The sequence below is a fragment of the Panthera pardus genome, unplaced genomic scaffold, assembly GCF_024362965.1.
Source record: "Panthera pardus isolate Hobbes unplaced genomic scaffold, ASM2436296v1 HiC_scaffold_2, whole genome shotgun sequence".
In the NCBI taxonomy this organism is placed as follows: domain Eukaryota; kingdom Metazoa; phylum Chordata; class Mammalia; order Carnivora; family Felidae; genus Panthera; species Panthera pardus.
Window position 1 is genome coordinate 138421821 of NW_026526765.1, and position 17970 is coordinate 138439790.

The following is a 17970-nucleotide window of genomic DNA, read 5'->3' on the forward strand; positions in this document are numbered from 1 at the left end:
AAGCAAATTATGAAAAGCACTATAGCTAATTTCAGGAAATCTGATTGCCTTATAGGAAATGAGAACCCTTTATAGATTTTCTTATAACACATGCAACACATGATTGAAAAAAGATCTTGAATAACGAAATCTGGAGAATATCAACACTTCATATCTAAGGACTACCCAAAGGAAGTTCTTTAGTTTCCTAAAAGGATTCATCGCAGAATTTTCTCTAAAGGCAAACATGTAGTAGGAAAATAGATCGCTTTGATTTACAGAATGTGATGTGCACCTAACATTTGAGACTATGTGTAATACACAAAGCCAGTTTTGTAGGTTTCCTCCAATTCTCAAAAAATCTGTTTAATGTTGTTTCAAATAGTTTCCTCCATGTCCCACCTTATGTTACTATGTAGCTTACATATGTCTAAATATTTCTGTTAAAAATCCTGACAAATACTTCTGGACAAGAAAGCAAATTTTTGCTATAGAATTTTGCTGCATTTAGACAGAAATTAAAAAAATGAAGGAATCAGGACACCTGGGTGGCTCAGTTGGTTAAACATCTGACTCTTGGTTTCAGCTCAGGTCATGATCTCACAGTTTGTGAGTTCAGCTCTGTGTTGGGATTCTCTCTCTCTCCCTCTCTCTGCCCCTCCCCTGCTTGTGCTCTCTCTCTCTCAAAATAAATAAATAAACGTTAAAAAAATGAAAAAAAAACTATTTCAAAGAGCATCTTTCTTTGGGGTGTTATACCAGTTCACATTCACCCTTCTGTGTGGCCTGGGATCTGGTCATTTAGATCTTAATTTTGCCACTATCACATCTGTGGAAAAAACTTCAAGCTAACTGTGAAATCCACTGGTAAGGTCTTATTTGCTGAACAAAAGCAGAAAAAGTAGCTTATAGCAAAGACTCAAGTAATACTCTGTTAGTCTCCACTCCAAAGTACTTTCTATGTACCCCTCCTATAAATTCAGACCCAGTTGAAATCTAGCTCCAAAATGCTTATCAGTTGTGGAATCTTGGGATATGTAACTTCTCAGTGTCTCAGCTACATCTTATGTTTAGTGGGATAATAACACCTTCCATAGTTATCGTGAGGATTAAAAGTAAGATAAAATGCTTAGCATGAAGTGTGGTAGATGGTAAGTATGTTATCATAATTGTCACCATATGGCTTTAATGCCTGTCTTCTTCTCCATATTTTCATAAACTCAGCATGTGAAAAAATGTAATTAGGAGACTAACTATAGATTTTTGAAATCATTCTCCTTTCACTAAGATATTCTGAGGGATTCCAAAGTTTCTATTCTTCGGCCAACTCAAATCATATTGTGTTCACATTTTATTCAAAGACCTTCCAACCTACAATCCTGCAAAGGAAAGCAATACTGAAAAGTCAATATAGGAGCACATTCTCTCCCATTATCAGATCAAATCAGTATGAAATATGTGACTCGACTCCCCATCCCCAATCAGGGCAGATTGGAACAGAGCTGGGTGCTGGCCAAAAAGCTGCCAATCTGTAAGCACACTGACAAGTCTATGAAATGGTGTGGTATGAAAAGAAGAACGGATCCAATCACATTCCCCTCTTGGGGAAAGTAACAGTAATGGTTGCTAAAGCAGAGAGGTCAGTGAGAGAGAGTGACATATCACAACAAATTAATGATACCTAAGAGGAAGGCAGAATAAAGGGGACAGGGGTGACTGTGGGTGGAAGACAGTAGAGTTGGGAACAGGCTGATGACAGGACACTCGGAGCTGACAGTGCTACGTGGGCACAGAAGACACGTGACGTTCTTTAGTCTTTACATCTTACTCTACGTTTAGAGAATATCTGTGCTCCTGGAACGTCATGGTATTCCTATCAGATACAAGAAGAAGCTTGGGCCGCCATGTTCCAAATTAGAAGTGAAAACTACATTCAGACGTTATCCCTGTCAATCATGTCAGGTATGAAAGGAAGCAGTCACCTCACAGGTGGAAAAGCGATGACGAGGTCTGGTTTGCCGAGCCCGACTGTGGACAGGCCTCTCTCTCCACCTTTCTTAAAAAGAGAAGCAGGCTATGGTCTCTAGTTCTCCTCAGACTTTTCAACAATTCAAGAAAGAGACCAGATGAACATCAAGCTGAACACCCAATGGGGAAATATCACTCTACTCAGCAGAAATCAAAAGAGCTTGGTTGAGAAGTTCCTTCGATTTTCCTCTAGAATTCTGAAACTTTATGAAAAATTGCCTACTAATTATTTTGGTGTCTGGGCCAGAGAACAGATTCTACTCAACTCTCTGGCTAGTAAGTCCCCTGGAACAGGTAGGTCTTGTGCTTCCTGCGGCCTAGTTGTTAGATTCTTCTGTATTTCCAAGCACATGTGTCCTTCTAATAAATGCACCACTGTCTCAGGCACTTGGATGTGGTAAGAAGGCCTGCCTGGACCTGAATTTATTTAATAATTCATTCAGCGCAGAATGCTGCCTCTGGCAGTAGACTCCAGAACAGATATTTTGTGACATAATTTTTGTGTTCCCATCACCACCACCACCAATAACACATTATTCATTAGAGATATTTCAAAATAGCCCTACCCTTCCAGCCATGAATTAGGCTAATTTTTACTGTATGTTTACTTTGATTATGTATGGTTAAGATTTTTTGTCAGTGGTACCTGGGTGGCTCAGTCGGTTAAGTGTCTGACTCTAGATTTCAGCTCAGGTCACAATCTCAGTTTTGTGAGTTCGAGCCCCACAGCAGGCTCTGTGCGAACAGTGCTGAGTCTGCTCTGTTGGAATTCTCTTTCTCGCTCACTCTCTCTCTGCCCCTCCCTTGCTTGAGCTCTGTCTCTCTCAAAATAAGTAAATTAAAAAAAAAAAGATTTAACATCGCTGAACATAAAGAAAATCCTACTCCCGTCAGTCACTTAAAGAAAAAGACGCATATCTTTTTATCAAAGTAAGAAGTCTGGAGTTCATCGGAGGCTCAACAAGACCGCTGATGGTCTTGGCTTTTCCCTCAAGGACAAAACTATTGCACTAGTCCTACAGTATTATTTAAATCATGTCATTCTCCTCTCTTCCTACAGAATGGATAGACCAAGCATAGGGTCCCTAGTCCTAGGGTCTAGGAGAGCTCTTTCCCTATATGGGTTTTCTGTGATGGCTGTGGTTACCCCAGCTCCCAGGAGAACTCCATCAGAGAACTCCATCAGCTTCCGTCCATGGGAGACCATTAAGAGACATCATGAAGATCCTCTTAGTCTCTCCTCTTTTCCCTTTCCTGACTTTGCATGCCCAGAAGTGCTCTCCAGAAAGGCTATTCCACTAAAAAGACAAATTAGGCAAATTTGTCATGTGCCTTCTAAGCTTTTTATCTAAAAAGCTTTTCCCTTTTTCTCTGTCTTGAGAACTATGTTGTTACCCTGGATCTCAGGATGGGCAAGTGCAGCTGGGATGTACTTAGCCAAATCCCCATTTGCTTTCAGTGAGCTTTGGCAATTTCTCAGTGCTTTACTTACCGCCCACCCCCACCCCCCACCACTGTTCTTCCTAGAAGCTTCCATTTAAATGTTTTAAGCTGGTTTTCATTTATTTGTTCATTCCATAGTGTTCCTAGTTTTCTGACTTTTCAAATACTAAGATCTTATAGACCACATTTATACAAAAAGATAGAACAGGCTGACTTATCTCAAGATGCTATGGAGTCAATATTTGAAGATGCAGAGATTTAGAACCTGTCCTGTGTACATCATGCAGAATAATGACGATTTTAGGCTATAAATCTTGGTCCTTTTTGGTTAGTTATAAAATTCCAGTTATAAAATTAACATTGAAATAGATGCCATCACATTAAAGATAATTAAATTGTTGATGAATCACAAAAGACCTTATTTTATTTAGGAAAGCAATGGACAGTGTCCAGTTAAGTAATTTTAGCTGGAACAGTATTCCAATGCTACTTATCAATAAGCTTCTCCTGGGAGTCTCTGTTGAAAATTTATTTGGAAATTTCTTGTTCCCCAGAAATATGGTAATAGCTAAAATAATTAAACTCCACTTGACATAGTATTTGACATAGGAAACAGGCTATGAAGAGGAAAATATGGTTTTAATTTTTGTTGATCAAAATGTCATGTGTTTCATATATAGGATGGTTCGCTTGGAACTGAGTAGGTAAAGCAATCCAAGATTTATCTTACTCTAATGTTGCATAATCATTTGGTATTTTTGAGGGAAAATGCCATGAAATGATTCAAGTAATGTAAACATTAATTTCTTATTACACATTTATGATTTTCAAATGATCCATAATGTAAATAGTTTTTCACAAATTAAATATACATATTTCTGTCCTTCCAATGAATATATATACTTGCTTAGCAAGAGGTTGGAATTTTATTAGCTATATTTATTATCACGTCACTGAGCACTGTGCTTCCAAATGCTCACACACAGGAACATAGACACACACACACACACACACACACGCACACACATCTCTACACATATTCTTTCTAGGTCAGAGAATATATTGAGAGTCACTGTCAGAATCTTCACTTAGCAATGAATCCATGCCAGGATCCATCTAACACTTATTTGGTAATGATATGCTGGACTGTAATCAGGTCAGATGGTACTAATAAGGACAATTATTGGCTGGAAATTGAATTCTGACTCCATCTCCAATTGTTTATTTCTTCTCCCATCCTCATTACTTCTCAGTTTGTTCTTTGTTCATTTCACAGTAATTCTACTAAAATAACCTTTGATTGTATCTTTTGCATTGGAGGAAGTCCCAGTGGTGGGGAGTTCAGGCTGAAATGATCACGAGGGTGTTTTCCTTTGCCCCAGCTCTCCAACTAGGTTCTCGATCTTAGTGTGGACTTGTGTGGGCTATAAGGGGTCGGGGAGAAGAGAGCAAGAGGAAGGGTAAAAGGCACGACCTTAGTAGACACTAGAACAACATTTAGCATTTCTTTATTCCCGTATGATCGTCTAATAATGATTTGGCAGAAAAATAAACATCGTTTCCCACTCTGCTCATCTTCTTACACTTCCTGCTCACTTTCTCGCCTCCTATTGTCTCTCTCTGCCTTTTGCATCTTCATGCACCTCCTTTCCTACATTCTTTTACACCAGTGTCACATCAAAGTTCTACCCCTTGGATACTGGATAACCCCTTGTGAGATTATATTAATTCACATGGAAACATTTCCACATCTCTCGTCGATATGGCTAGGTATTAAGTTCACTGCCAGACAGGTGAACAGATGTGCCTCAGTGGCAATGGGTCAGTAGTTGGTGAACAGCGGTAGTTGGTGAACAACCACCCTGTGCTTCTATTTTTCAGAACAGTCATATCCGACTCCTTAAATCACAAAACAGATCCTAAACCTCTCTAGATTGAATGTTCCATGGTTGTCCCACTACTCTCAAGACAAATTCCAAACTCTTGGCCACGAAGACGCTCTGTGACCTGGTTGTTCTTGAAGTCTCTGATTGGTCTCTCTTTACTCTCTCCTGCCAGTGCTGGCTTTATCCATGCTCACCTTTCAGGTGCTCAAAGGATCCAAACTCCTTCTCAATCCAGGGTAGGTTAGGGGAGGGATTGGAAAGGGGCATTGCACATCCTCGTGCAAATGTCTGGAATCTTCCCCCAGTTCTTTGTAAAGTTTTCTCACATTTTCTCTATTTACATATTGTCAATTCAAAGAGATCCTTCCTGAGGCACTTGGGTGGCTCAGTCAGGTAAGCATCAACTTCGGCTCAGGTCATTTGTTCAAGCCCTGCATCGGGCTCTCTGCTGTCAGTGCAGAGCCTGCTTCAGATCCTCTGTTCCCCTCTCTCTGCCCCTGCCTTGCTCGCATGCTGTCTTTCTCTTTTAAAAATAAATAAACTTAAAAGAAAAACAGGGGCGCCTGGGTGGCTCAGTTGGTTAAGCGTCTAACTTTGGCTTAGGGCATGATCTTGTGATTCGGGAGTTCAAGCCCTGCATTGGGCTCTGGGCTGACAGCTCAGAGCCTGGAGCCTGCTTCAGATTCTGTGTCTCCCTCTCTCTCTGCCCCTCCCCCACTCATCCTCTGTCTCTCTCTCTCTCTCTCTCTCTCTCTCTCTCAAATATAAATAAACATTTTTAAAAATTTAAGTAAAAACAAAACAAAAAAACAAAGAGATCCTTCCTGACTACACCTTTTCCAATAATTTTTCTCTTTCTCAAACACACATACTGACACACACACGCACACCCCCCCTACATGCAGAGATACACATGAGCACATACATGCATATACATACACACAGAATACACACGCATGCACACATGTACCTCTGCCCCCATTTTCGACACAGATACCACCATAGTGACATTGTTCTTTATTTTCTTCACAGCACTTACTATATTTTTGTCTTATTTACTTGTATAGTATTTGTCTCCTTCACTTGAATGTAAACTCCAAGACATTAGGGACTTGTTTTCTCCCTACACAGTTATATTCCTAGCACTAGGCACGTAGTAGGTGCCAACCAAATAAACTGAATGCTGAACGAGCTGAATGAAATTAGCTTGATTTTATATTAAAACTTTAAAATAAAATTTTAAACAGAAACAAACCTATTTAAATAGAGGGGTGAAAATACAATTAACAGGAACTTTGGAAAGGAAGGGCTAACAGCCAGCTTTGTGGTATTCTCTCAAGTCTTGGAGATACCTGGGCCTCTAAACCTTGTTCCTTGTAATCCTCAAGGAATTAGGAATTGGTATTCTAGCTTTAGAAGTATAACTCTACCGAATCCAAGGGAAATGAGAATCCAGCCAAGGACTATGTGCTGGACCAAGCCCTCATGGCAAAGACTATTTCTTAACTAATGAGCAACAACATCGATGGCTCGGATCTTCCCCCAAGAATGGAGATAGACAGATAGATAGATAGATAGATAGATAGATAGATAGATAGATAGACAGACAGAGCTGATATATGACTAGCGAGATCAGGCACTGGGTGCTGTATGATTAGGCAGAAAGCTGAAGAAAGATCTGACAATTTGGCTTTCCTGAGCTGAGCTCATTTATATGTGGTCTCTCTTGATCACATGCATTCTGAGTGCAGATGACTTTCAAACTTTAATTATTCTCCTTGGAAGTCATATTTCTTTAGAAGAGAACTACAGACTATGGGGCACTCAGAGGAAGAAAAATTCCAAAGCCAACTGTTTAAAAGCCAGAGGCCTTTAAAGGCCAATGTATGAAATTGGAAGGTATTTCATCAGAAATGAAGATTAGACAAGGGTCAGAAAACTACAGCTCACTAGCCAAATTTGGCCAGCTGTCTACTTCTTTTTGTAAATAAGGGTTTACTGGACCAGAGTCATGCTTATTCATTTACGTGTTTAACTTTGGCTCTGTTTGCCCCACAACTGCAGAGCATATGGCCTAAAAGGCCTAAATTATTTACTATCTGGGCATTTAATAGGAAAAGTTTGAGCACTCCTGAATTAGAGCATACAAATGAGACTCCATTTTATTTTAACAGTGAAACATCCAACCATGAATCAGTGTGAATTCACAAAAGAGCACTCAGTGCAGCCAGAACTCTACCAAGTTCTGCTTGTGTAGGACTGCATCAGACTCCTTGTAGCATCTTCTCTCAAAAAAACCTCTCGCCCACACTGCACTCTGGACGTTCTATTTGCAGCTTGCCATTGCTTTCCACCTCTCAAGAGCTTGCTTCCCGTACATTCTCCCTCCCTGCTGCCCCAACATGGTGTGTGTTATGTGTAGTGCCATACTTGTACGCTATGATATGTAGGAAATGCTGCTGTGTTTTTAAGACTCCACAGGAGGGTCGCCTGGGTGGATCAGTTGGTTGGGTGACCGACTTCGGCTCAGGTCATGATCTCACAGCTTGTGAGTTCGAGCCCCACGTTGGGCTCTGTGCTGACAGCTCGGAACCTGGAGCCTGCTTTGGATTCTGTGTCTCCCTCTCTCTGTCCGTCCCCTGCTCACATACTGTCTCTCTCTGACTCTCATGAAAATAAACATTAAAAAAAAAAAAAAAGACTCCACAGGAATCATCACCTGCTTCCTCAGGAAGGGTGTTCTGGAACTGTTTGCATTCTTCACTACTTACAGTTTTGTTTTGTTTTGCTTTGTTTTTTAGAATTGCATATATTCTTGAAAATCTTTCATTCACCAGAGAAGCTGGGGAAATTATTTAGATGATATTACATAGAGCTGTATTAAGGTCCAGTCTGCAAAGAAATCTCTCTTAGAAATCATATATGAAATTCTAATTCTAAAATAAGCTGAAAAATGCAAATGACAGAAATGAGAGCTTACAATCTGAGGCTCAGAGGAATGGATATATTTTGACAGTGACAGCACATCTGGAAAACCTGAGGAAATGATGTACCTTTGTAAACACTTGAGTGTTGATACTTTTCTGTCAATTCATAGGAATGTATGAAGACATTTAATCTGATGTTTATTTCACCAAAGATTTTTTTCTCTGTAATTATAATTATAAATATGCTGTTAAATAGGCAATAGAGTGGAGATTATAAATAATACTTCCTTGCAAAACTTATGAACTTATGAAATATTCTCCTTCCATCTTTTCTTGTCCAAAACAGTGCCTGGAATATAGTAGACACTCAACAAATTATTGAATGAATGAATGAAAATTAAGGTCATGTATCATTTGGTATAAATGCATTGGAAAAAAAAATCTATATTTGTCTGGGATTATCATTCTTGAATACATTTCTGACTAGATATTTTTTTTTCTTAAAGAATCACTTAAAATCAGATTATTTCCAAGGGAAACATTTCTACAGCATGCAAGAAAAAAATGTCTAACCTAATTCAAACTCCTGCGCATAGTTCCACTGGCAAGAAGTCATGGAAGGACTCCACTTGTATATTTGTTTTTAGTATGTGCTGCACTGCTTATAAGCCAAGAGGAGCTGGCTTATTAAAAATTAACAATGCCAATAAAGACAGATAAATGGGCTCATGTAACAGAAGAGAGTCGATAAATATATGGTTGGTTCACATATGCAGTCAATTGATTTTTGACAAAGATGCTAAGGCAATTTATGGAGGGAGGAAAATCTTTTAAACAAAAGGTGGTGGAATATTTGGATACATGTCAGGGAAAAGCTAATATCAGCTCTTTACTTTCACCACACATGAAACTTAAATCAAAATGGCTCAGAGAACTAAATATAAAAATTATAATATATAAAACGTACAAGTATAAAAGCTATAAAGCTTCTAGAAGAAAGCAATTAGGAGAATATCTTCATGACCTCGATAGATACAAAGATTTCTTAGACAAAACATAGAAGAGCACTGAACTTAAAAGAAAAAGCATTCAAAATTTTCTTTCATATAAATTAGAAACTTCTGCTCTTTAAAAACCACCATTAAGAAAGTTAAAAGCCAAGCTACAGATTGGAAAGAAATGTTTATGAGACATATATTTGAAAAGGATTTATATCACATATATATGATATATATACACACACGTACATAATATATGTACATGTATCTATGAACAAATTTCAAACAACCCAATTTTTAAAAATGGGCGAAAGCTTTGAACAAACTCTGCACAACAGAAAAAGTATAAATAGTCCATACGCTCATGAAATAAAATTCAACATCATTAACTGTCAGTCATTAGCAAAATGCAAACTAAAACCAGAAATACTACACAATAGGATGGCTAAAATTAGAAAGGTTGCTAACACTAAGTGTTAGTGTTAGTGGTATACAGAAATACCAGAACTCCCTTACATGCTTGGGAGGGCTTGTGAAATACATAAAGACTCTGGAGAACAGTTTGGCAGAATCTCACAAAGTTGAGCCTACACCCACTTACTGACATGGACATTTGTCCCTAAATAATTACCCAAGAGAAGTGAAAACATATGTCCACAAAAGACATGTACAAATGTTTAAAGCAGCTTCTGCTCTTAATGGTGAAAAATTTAAGAAACCACACAAGTGTATGTCGACAGGTAAGCAAGTAAACAAATTATGGAATATTCACACAGCAGAGTATTACCCTGCAATATTACCCTATAATATTACCCTAAAATATTACATGAAACCCTAGAACGGGCAAAGCTGATCTGCAAGTGGCAGAAAATAGATTGGTGATTGCTCGCAGGTAGACAGATGGGTGGGTGGAGACTGCACTACAAACATTAATGGACGTGTTCTCATACTGATATAATTGGTGGGTGGATGGATGTAATCATTTGTCACAACTCCTCAAACTGTGTACTTAAAATGTGCACATATTACTGGATGTGAGTTACACATTGGTAAAGATGGTATAAACAAGAAAGGAAGTCTCTAAAAGGAACAAAGAATGTGAACTTAATAAAAGCAAAATACGTCTCCAATCAAGCTCACGTAAAAATGCTCAGCTTCATTAGTCGGGGAAACGCAAATGATAACCATAGCGACATATCATTTCCCCATTATAAAGTTAAACATACATCTACCTTCAATTTCTATCCTAGGTCTGAACCTAAGAAACAGGAGAATATGTCTACCAAAACACTTGTGCGAGAATGGATATAAGCAACTTTAGTTATAGGAAACCCAAGCTAGAAATAAGCCAAATATTAACGAATAGGAGAATAGGTAAACAAATGCGGAATAATCCTATAATGTATTAACACTCCCCTATAAAAAGAATTGAACCAGTAATACACATAGAAATATGGGATGATCTCGAAAACATTCCGCTGAGTCAAAGAAGTTAGATTCAAGAATACACTCTGTGTGAGTCTATTCATATGAAGTTCATGGATAGCCAATCATTCTCTAATGATAGATATCAGAACATGGGTGCTCACAGAAAGACGATTGACTGGAAAGGATATGAAGAAACTTTCTGAGGATAGAAATGTCCTATTTCTTGATTAAGGTGATGGTTTACATGGTTTTATATATATATATATATATATATATATATATATATATATATATATATATATTTGTTGAACCCACTGGCTTTGAAACTTGAATTTAAGAACTTAAGATTAGTTACATTTCTCCATGTACATTTCATCTCAATAAAAAAATCTGCCAAATCATTTGAGTAACTATAGCCTTTATCACCCCTTTTTCTTTCAAGGATAATTTGGTTAATACACATACAATCCTAGATTAACATAAAATGTATTTTTTCTACCTTTCTTTGAAGAAAATTATTTTTAAATAATTACAGGTTTAAATACTATTATTGCTTCCAATGGAATTTGGTTCTCTTTTAGCCACTAAAATCCGTAATCCATAGCCAGCATCATCCAATAAAGTAAAATGATATTTGTTATTTTGTGTAGCAGTACTTGTCTTTTTTATTCAATCATTAATTATTTTATTTTAGATTCCTTTTCTCTAGTGAGAAAGTATTTGCTTTTTCACTAGAGAATAACAGTGAGTATAACAGTGAGTATAACAGTGAGACAGAAGTGGAGATCAGGATTACCTAAAATAAGAATCTATTATTAGTTGAAAGGGGTGGTTGGAGACTGATTTGTTAGACAACAGAGAAAAAGCATGCCTTCCCAGAGAGAGCCTCACCTTGTAATATTCGTTTTCACCTTTCTACTGTGGCTTTTAGCACGGCCAGCTGAGCCCCTCAGGGAGGGGGCTGGTGGAAACAGGCAGAATTAGCTCCAGGATTCACATTCCCTCTTGCAAGAATTCTTACAGTGTGTGCGGCTGCTTGAAAGGGGAGCCCCAGCCTTTGTCGCCTAGAGGTATCCTGGCAACCTGTCAACAAAAGGGATACGACTGAGTTCTCTAGTAACGGATTGGAAAGATCCACAACAAGGGGTGAAGGAACTTGGAAAACCAACAGTAAAATAGGTATGGATTTCAGCTTTCTTTTAAGGTGACTCCAGGAACTTTACCAATGGACTAAGCATCCAACAAGGAGAGAGGTGCATGAATTGAAGTCACAAGGCTCTTCTTAGAGTGGGAATGGAGTGGAAACTTTTTTTTTCCAAGGAGGAAGAAACAAAATTTACTGATTATCTTACTGATCTTTTCTAAGGTCTTTAAAAAGCATCATGTATACTGAGGAAGCTTGGGCTCTTAAAGACAGAGATGGATATTCTCCAAATATGGCTCTCAAAGAGTACATGTAGAAGGACATATAAGATGTAGAAGTTATGGGTAGTTTATTTTCTAATGTGTCCTAAGTTATAGCGAACAACTTTATTTTTTTAATGTTTATTTATTTTTGAGAGAGAGAGAGAGAGAGAACGAGTGAGGGAGGGCAGAGAGAGAGAGGGAGAGAGAGAATCCCAAGCAGACTTCATGCTGTGAGTGCAGAGCCCAACACTGGGCTCGAACTCACAAACTGTGAGATCGTGACCTGAACTGAAATCAAGAGTTAGACACTTAACCAGCTGAGTTACCCAGATGCCACTATAGCAAACAACTTTAAAAACATTTTAGAATGTATCTGAAATAATTATTTGTTTAAGCCCCGTATTTAAAAATACTCTGAGACATTAAGCTAATTGTGGTACATTCCTATGATGAAATAGTCTGTACGCACTAAAGCTCAGGAGGTAAAACAGTTTATAAACACAGGAAAAGGCTGCTGTATATTTTTGAAAAGAGAAGCTGAAAAACAGAAGAAATACTACAATCTCATCAAACTCTGTGCATGTGTGTGCACAATCACATGCTTGACTCAAAGAACAGACACCCCAAATGTTAACTGTAGTAGTTACTGGATAATGATGTTGGAAATATTCTGCTAAACGTTCCTTAAGAGTAGGAGTTGGGGGGAAAACCCTAACCTCTAAGATTCTAAAACGCTCTCCCTTACCCCCAGATAACTGAAATAAAATATATAGGTAATTCACAGGACTGTGAATTCTGTTGAAGTGACTTCATACCACATCTAAAGACCCTGCTGGATAATGCAGTCCCACATTCTAACATCTATAATGCTCTAAAGATGAATATATATATATTCATATATATGTATCTACACATACACACACACACACACACACACACACACACACATATATATACACACACACACACACACACACACACACACACATACTCTACAGAGATTTAATGCTATTTCAATTATACTATCACATAAAATAATTCCAACTGGGATGTTTTTCTTCTGAAACCTTTCATAAAATGCCACAGATAAGTGATAAAGCATGCCTAAAAGGACTTAAGAGCTGCTCTAAGAGTGAGAGAAAGAAAACTTAGTTTTACTAATTTATTGAAAGTTTATTTACTTATTTTGAGACAGAGCATGGAGGAGGGACAGAGAGAGAGGGAGACAGAGGATCCCAAGCAGACTCCAGGCTGTCAGTGCAGAGCCCAACCCAGGGCTCCATCTCATGAACTGTAAGATCAAGACCTGAGCTGAAACCAAGAGTCAGTTGCTTACCTGACTGAGCCACCCAGATGCCCCAAGAAAACTTGGTTTTACATTGGCTGTTTCCTAATTTGTAGGTCCCTAGTTAACCTATTTTGTACTTTACTCAAACTCCATGTTTTCCCGGCCCTATTGTGAGCTCAATGAGATATTTCTAAAGAAATTGCCCAATAAATAAACACCGTCCCAAATGCACACACGGGATCCCATTCAGTGGCCAGGTGTTTGGGCCAGATGGCAGGAGAACAGATGGGAAACGCTGGCCTAGGGCAGGACAGCCCCGGGAAAACATGGAGAGCAGATACTGCCATGCTTAAATACGGCAAAGAGTTCTTGATCTGGACTGGAGACACTGCTCTCCCGAGGACCGGAGACAACAGCTTCCCCAGCAGTGGGCACATGTGTTAGCTGGGCAGCTAACAGCGTTCACAGCCCTCTCTTCCCCAGTGGGGTTGTGAGCTGCTAGCTGCTTTTCTGTATTTATCAGAGCTGCTCCTGAAACTGGCCTCGGAGGAGACTTTGTTTTCTTGCAAATTCTGGACCCATTTGAAATTCATGGGTTTATAGTTTCAGCTTAAACCGAACTTCCTGGTGTTCAAATCTATTTCATCTTGGCAAAACAGGCCTTCCCAGTCTCTCTGTCTCTCTCTTTCTCTGCCTTTTAAAGGGACCAACACTTTTAAGCAGCTTACACTTCAACAACAACAACAACAACAAAACCAAGCTCAAAGGGCATCTTGGACATCAAATAGCTCTTACAACACAACCTTTTGATGACTAGAGTGTAAATGAAGCAGAAACATATGGATTCCATTTCCCATAAATCACCCATGGTCCTTAAAAAAAAAAAATCAAGGGAGAATGTACTCAGCACGACGTAGTCTGTTTGCTCGAACCTAAAACATCTGAAGAATACTTGGAGGCTGATGAATCCAAAATATTTACTCATCCCTTTTTATAACATCAGGGAGGAAAGCCCTTGATTCGTGGCAACAGCTAAAGTGCTCACATGTGCAGAGTGGACAAAGAGCACCGAGCGTAAGCTTCAAGGTAACTGGGTTTATTTTCTTTTCCCTCTCCAGATACTCAACTCAACATCAGATCAAAGACATTGAAGCCCTTACTTACACAGGCTTAGTGTGGCTTGGTATTGTGTGAGTTCTTCTCACCTTAAACAGTTGAGAGTTATTTCAAACTATTTGCTGTCGAGTCATGTTGGTGTCACCGTAGGATGACACCAGGCTCCACCCATAATCTAGATCTGACCCCTTGTGGCAACAGCCCCACCACAAGGAATTCTGGCTTATGTTCCCTTCATAAAATCACAGCTGTTGTGCCTGCACAAGCCCCTGGTGTTTTCATTAAAGGAATAAATCATGGGTGATTTTTATGGAGCAGAAATATCGCTCCTTGCCGGCATCTCTGATGGTCCTGATGTCCCTTTGTTGATACAAAGTCCCAGTCTTACTCTGAAAGCTACCTATAATGCTTGAATACTTCATTCTTGGAACTGGACAGGGGGGCTACATTATGCATGCAAGATTTTTTTTTTTTTTTTAATGACAGCAGCAGGAGCTCAAACGGGACATTTGTGAAGTTTAGCAAAATAGGGCCACTGGGTATCTTGTTCTTTTCTATCCAGTCATTGTTGACTTTCTGCCTAACTCAAAAATAGCACATGCCCCTCATCTCAAACCCTTCAACAACCCCACAAGGTAAATCACTGGTTTCCTTGTTTTACAGGTGAGGAAAAGGGTTTAGAAGCTTTAAGTGACTTGCCCTTAGCTGCAGGCTAATCCAAAACAAACCTGAGAATGAAATTGTATGTCTTTCTGGTGCTCGATGATTCCTTTTCCACTGCCTCCTTCAAGACCTGGCGGCCAGAAAGCCATAGAGTATAGGCTGACCTCAAAAGGCAGAGTCGCTTTCCAAGATATGCCTACTGTCACCAGAAGACTCTGCATAAGTTAAGTTTTACATACTGCATTGACTTTGAAAAGGTCTACATTTAAACATTTGCAGAAAGCATCCTGTGGTAGATTAGAAAGAAAGGGTGGGGGATGTGCTTTAAATATAGACTTTTAAAACTAAAAAAAAAAAAAAAAAAAAAAAAAGTGTATTTGACGCACCAGAGTCTTGCCCAACACATCTTAAATTCCTGAGGACTCTTTGCCCCCGACGGTGTTGCTTACCCTTGTTTTCATTATTGTTCTCTCTCCAAGTCATTATATATATATTTTTTTTCGCTAATTACCCCCCAAGTAGGAAATTTTAATACCACAGATAAACTTTATGTCTGATTATGTATTATGGCCCCTTGGTAGACCATAAACCAATATATTATCTAAAATTATGTCACCCCCAAAGCCAATTTATACCGCCTCTGTGGAATGCATGCCTGAGGGACATACATCCAAGGAAATGACAGTGTTGGCCTCTGGTAATCTATGGTCAAGCTGATACACAGAAAAAGAGACCAAGAGGACACAGAAACCATGGAAACCTTCCCAAACTTCCAAAACAAAAAGCACAGCAAATCATCCTTCAACTGTGTTCAAGAGAAAAGTGGATTTGTTTGTGAAGGTCAACGAGGGTATGGTATTTTCTGTGCACTTGAGCGGTTTATCATAGAACCAGAACTCTTGGAGCTGAAGTGGGCTTTAAAATAGCCTTCAGTTCTGCCAACTGTCTTCAGGCAAAAATACATAATTGGTCTGACTTTTTTAAATGGATGAGGCAGAGGACATTAACTTATTTATTTATGTGTCACAGATTTCAAACTCAGACTCCGAGAATAAAAAAAAAAAAGGTCCAAGGACTCTCTTGCTTTATCCTTGGCATAATAAAAAACATTTCCAGGGGTGGAGAGAAGGCTTTCTTTCTTTTGATCTCCCTTCCTATGGACGGGGGATTTTTTTTCAGTACTCTATCTAAGTGTCACTGATAGTAAAATATTTTGGGTATACTGTGTTGTAAATCCTCCTCTTGTAGACGCCTGAGATGCTAGGTTTTAAATATATGCTGTGAATCGGGACAACTCTTCACAAATTCTGGCTCTCCAAGCTATTCTGGCACATCTGTTCATCTTGCTTCTTTTCCTCTTTTTCAACACCCACTAAACTCAGCCAAACGCAGAACATGTACATAGCAGGTTCCCAGCAAATTTTTACCCACTAAGCTGGGCACCCACCTTTTGTGTTGCTGAAAATGACGATGTGGCTTGCTTAAAGATAATGCAAAGTTACAAGATGTTAAGACCAGATTAATCCTTAAAGTTTTCTACTTACTGTACTATAAACATTTTGAAATAATTTTGCCTCTCTTTTCAGAGAGTGGGCAGAGGTCCAATGCCTTATGGCATGCAAGCAATAAATGTTTAATAAATACTTAATCACCAGTTTATTGCCCACAGATTTCCAAAGCTGGTTTAAATTAGAGTGTTCATGGCTGATAACAATCTAATATTTTACCTTTCCATGGGCATTTTATGAAGGGCATTTTAGTCTCTTAATTGAAAACAGTAAGTTATAAAGGGGATTCCCTCTTATTCTTTCCATAGATGTCAGAGAGAGAGAGAAGTGTTTCTTCCCTGGTAGTTGGCTTCCCTGGTTTAGTCCTATCTCTCCAGCACCTTTGATTTCTTCCATTCTACTGTCTTCTTCCCCTCAGACTTCAGAGAGGTAATAAGCCATGCATGCACACTCTTCTTGATAAAGAGTGGTCCAAGTCAATACCTCCCTTCTCATAGCATCCTTCCGTTTTTATGCCTTCATGGCCAATTATTTGGTTTCTATCCCTTTCTCTCCCTGAAGCATCTTCTTAGCACATCATCAGTGGCATCCCAATGAACTCGTCTAAGGGTTTTTCCACTTTCCGTCACCCTCAATCACATTGACGTATTTAACATGGTCACCTTCCCACCCGTTAGAAATTCTCTCCTCTTAACCACCCTACTGATTACAAAAAAAAGTACACATTCCTCAGACTAACTTTAAGACGTGATGAATATAAATATAATCCAGTAAAGAGGTGAAGAGCCCAAAGCCTCACTCAGAGCCCACAGTTCCTGGTGTGAGGTTGTGGGTCACCACCCTGGATGAGTCGAGAGAGACATGGTAGCCAGGCAGCTGGCATAAGGAACACTATATTCTGAGACTTAGAAAGAAAGAAGAGAGGTACCTCTTGTTGTGTGCCACATCTTGTGCCTGGTAATAGTTGTCCCTCTGCTATGATAGGATGCAGTTTTCTGTCCCTCTTCACTCCTCGATTTCCTGCAGATCTGTGCTAAGACAGAAACTTGGGTAGAATGATAATTCATGAAAGCTTTATCAAGGAATAGGTCAATGTCAGGAAGACCAACTTTGTTTGCCCTGCAGAGGCTCATCACGGTACAGGCAGACCATCCCTTCAGACCAACCCCTTAGCTTTCAGAGTACAGCAGACCATGTCCCCCGTACCCTTGCAAGGTACATAATGAAGATAGATTGAGGGTACAATGTAAGGGGCACCAGGAAAAGACAACATTGTCCAGACACCAACCCTAGTCTGGC

At 39.1% G+C, this 17970-nt stretch overlaps 1 protein-coding gene across 1 annotated transcript in view; it reads right to left on the reverse strand.

Annotated features, from left to right (window-relative positions):
• LOC109278878 (zinc finger protein 474) overlaps positions 1-17970 on the reverse strand; it is a 125733-nt gene that overhangs the window by 89663 nt on the left and 18100 nt on the right. The window contains exon 3 of the mRNA XM_019469562.2: positions 11581-11772. The gene's annotated coding sequence lies outside the window, so the exon portion shown is untranslated. The remainder of the gene's footprint in view (positions 1-11580; positions 11773-17970) is intronic.